The following is a 3,586-nucleotide window of genomic DNA, read 5'->3' as shown; positions in this document are numbered from 1 at the left end:
TTATTATCACTTTCGTTTTTCTTGTATATGGCTCTTCCACTTCAAATTTTTCCATCCAACTTTTAATTCCTTAATGACCCACAATTTCTTTGTCTTCTTCATTACTTTCCCCCTACCTACAGTGAGCATGATAGGTTGTCATGGCTGATATCCATCTTCTTCCACTAGCTTCCCTTGATTGTTCCGGTCTCCTTTTGCCTTTAACTTTTCATGACGAGTAACTTCCTCCTTTGGCTTTGAGCTCCAAAAGCTCACCATCTTTTGATATTTCCTCTTGTCTCCCATTCTTATCTGTAATCCAGTTAGTTACATCATCAAAAAGATTAAATCTTACCTCTTCATCAAGAGACCTTACTTTAAGTTCTCCTTTGTCTACATCTACTATAACTTTAGCAGTCTTCATGAAAGGTCTGTCGAGAATTAAAGGGACTTCCTCGTCTTCTTTCATGTCCAAGATAACAAAATCTACTGGGAACATGAATTTGTCTACCTTTGTGAGGACATCTTCCACCACACCATAAGGATGTTTCACCGTTCTGTCAGCCAATTGTAATTGTATCTTAGTGGTTTTAACCTTCAAGTCACCTATCTGTCTTAACATGGTTAGTGGCATCAAATTTATACTTGACCCTAAATCTAATAGAGCCTTAACCACAAATAAATCACCCATTGACACAAAACTAGTAAAACTTCCTGGATCCCTAAATTTCTTTGGCAAGTCTTTTAGCTTCAAAAAATTGCTTTCAACTTCCGGATCTATATTTTATCTTCAAAACAGCATATCTTCCTTTTAATTCCTTCAAAAAATGTATTTTTCTCCGGCCATCCTGCAAAATAATTTTTTGGAAGCAATTTATCAGGAAATAATCTTTTATTTTCTTTTCTTACATGCATAAGAGAATGAGATAATTCTTTTGAAACTCTACTCTCTACAACTTCACATTTTTTCTCCCTCTTTTCTATTTTCTCCTTTTTCCTTCTCAATCTTCACCATCTCACCATTTTCTTCTCTGGTTTTCTCATCACCCTCAGTAGTGATGTTATTGCAATGCTCCTTAGGGTTAGTGGTAGTGTTAGCTGAGAATTGGCCAATTTTCCCATCTACAATTTGTGTGAGTTGCGACATTTGTTTAGCTAGCTGTTCTATTTGAGTTTCCATGCTCCTAATCGAAGCCATACTATTTTCCTGTGCACTCATAATCTTTGACAAAACATCTTCCACTTTATTCATCCTGTCAGGAATAGATGGAGAATTCGATTGATGTTGCTGTTGGAAAGGCCCTTGCTTGTTGGATGAATTATAGTCTTGCTTCCATCCAAAATTCTGATTTTGATTATTTTTCCAACCTTGAGGATAATTGTAGGAAAAACCGCCTTGCCTTCCTTGATTTCCCATATAATTCACTTCAGCTTCATATGCGTTATTCTGATAAGAACAGTGACCATTAGGATGATCACCTCCACAAAAATCACACCTGAGAGGTACATTTTGACTTTGGAGTGATTGAACAGCATGAAACTTTTGGGGTAATAGGGTCATATGTGCGGTCATTTGCTCAAGTTGTTGTGTCAGAATTTTGTTTTGAGCTAGCAATGCATTTGCAGTGTTTAACTCCAATACTCCTCTTTTTTTATGATTTTGTCTATCATGTTGAGCTTGATAGTCAGTTGTGGCCAAAACTTCTATAATCCTCATTGCTTGATTGCATCAGGAACCATCATTGTGCCACCAGCCACGGCATCTAGGAGCATCTTTGTATTTGATCTGAGACCATTAATAAATATGCTTAGTTGAGCAATATCTTCAAACCCATGGTTTGGGCATTTTCTCAGCATCCTCTTGAATCTCTCTGATGTCTCACAGAAAGACTCCTCTACTCCTTGTCTGAACATAGATATTTCAGACTTAGCATTAATGTAACGAGAGATTGGGAAAAATCTTTGCAAAAAATTTCCTCCACATCCTTCCATTTAGTTAAAGTCTTATTAGGATGAGATATAAGCCACTATTTTGCTTTCCCTGCCAAAGAAAAAGGAAACAAACGCATGTATACATTCTCAAGATCACTTGTTTGCAAACCCATAGTTCCCACCAATTCATAAAAAGTAGCCAAGTGTGTATGAGGATCCTCATGATCCATCGTCGTGAATTGATTGGTATTAATGAGGGTAAGGAACGCAGGCTTCATCTCCAAGGCCCTGTTAGTTGCAGGCACTGCAATGCTAGAAAAATGTTTGGGTCCTTGATGTATGGCGTAATCTCCAAGAGTTCTTCTAGGAGGTGGTGTTTCCTCCCCCGCCATGTTGTTATTCTCCTGAAAAATATCAATGGAAAAAGAAGAAGATGTTGAAGAGTCCTCTCTATTATCTTCTTGATATTCTTTTGCCTTTGATTTTCGATTTTTTCTGGCCACCTTCTCAATTTTTTCTTCAAATAGCAAATGGTCTTTTGAAACTTGACCTCTCAATATCATATAAAAGCAGCTAATGCAAGGGTTAGCGAGAAAATTCGCAAGTAGTAACTGAAATTTTATTTATATTTAAATTTTTTTTCAAAAATTAAAAAATAAACAAGAATTTAAATAGCTAACTAAAATAAAATCAATAAATAATACAAATTAAAACTTAAAGATAAAAAAAACAAAAACTAAATACACTAAGAGAAAACAAAAATATTCAGAAAAAGAAAAAAATATAAATAAAAAAAAACTAAAACAAAAAAAAAAAACAATAAAAACAAGAAATACTAAAACAAATAAAACAGAAAAATAAAAACAAAATAACAAAATTTACTAAAAAACTACCAACTTAACGTAAAAATAAAAACTAAAACTAGTAATGATAAATAATTAAAACAAATAAATAAAAACTACCTAAACCAAATAAAACTATGTAACTAAACCTAAAAAAAACTAAAATAAAATAAAAAAAAAAAATCAAAAGAAAAATCAAAATAAATCTGAATAAATAAAAAAAATAAAATCAAAATAAGAATTAAAATAATAACAGCAAATTAAAATTAAATTAAATTAAATTAAAAAATATATATTTAAAAAAAATTAAAAAAATCAAAAAAATTAAAATATTCACAATATTTAGGAAATTATACTCAACAATCAAACCTATTTCCCGGCAACGGCACCAAAAACTTGATAACTTTTTACGGCAAGTGCACCGCATTTGTCAAAGTAATAATTGTCCCTAAGGACGGATATCGATCCCACGAGGAATAACAGTGAATTATCAGTACAATAATCGCTAAATATAAAATCAGAACAATAAAAAAGTTTTGAATTAATGTGTTGGCAATGATTAATAAGAAAAAAACAAAAATTGGTTGCTTCAAGTTGGAAAATAGGGATTAGGTTTCATCTTTCTCACTCTTATGTATTTTGATTAGCATGTTAATATTAAGTTCTTTGATTGAAATTGATGCCCGTAGAAATTCATTTTATCGATCTCTCGCATATAAAATTCTTAAGAATGTTTTCTAAATATCGATCTCTCGCATACTTATAAAAACAAACTTAGAAACCACAATCAAACGTTAATGGCAATTAACATTTCAAGTCTATCTCTAGCACTC

The 3,586-nt window shown here is 32.4% G+C and overlaps 1 pseudogene; it reads left to right on the top strand.

Annotated features, from left to right (window-relative positions):
• The first annotated feature begins 1,807 nt into the window (after positions 1-1,807).
• Positions 1,808-1,913, top strand: LOC137817675 (small nucleolar RNA R71; annotated as a pseudogene).
• The last annotated feature ends 1,673 nt before the right edge of the window (positions 1,914-3,586 follow it).

Source organism: Phaseolus vulgaris, unplaced genomic scaffold (assembly GCF_000499845.2).
Source record: "Phaseolus vulgaris cultivar G19833 unplaced genomic scaffold, P. vulgaris v2.0 scaffold_529, whole genome shotgun sequence".
Classification (NCBI taxonomy): Eukaryota; Viridiplantae; Streptophyta; class Magnoliopsida; order Fabales; family Fabaceae; genus Phaseolus; species Phaseolus vulgaris.
Note: the sequence above shows the minus strand (reverse complement) of the source record. Positions and strands in the feature narration are given on the sequence as shown.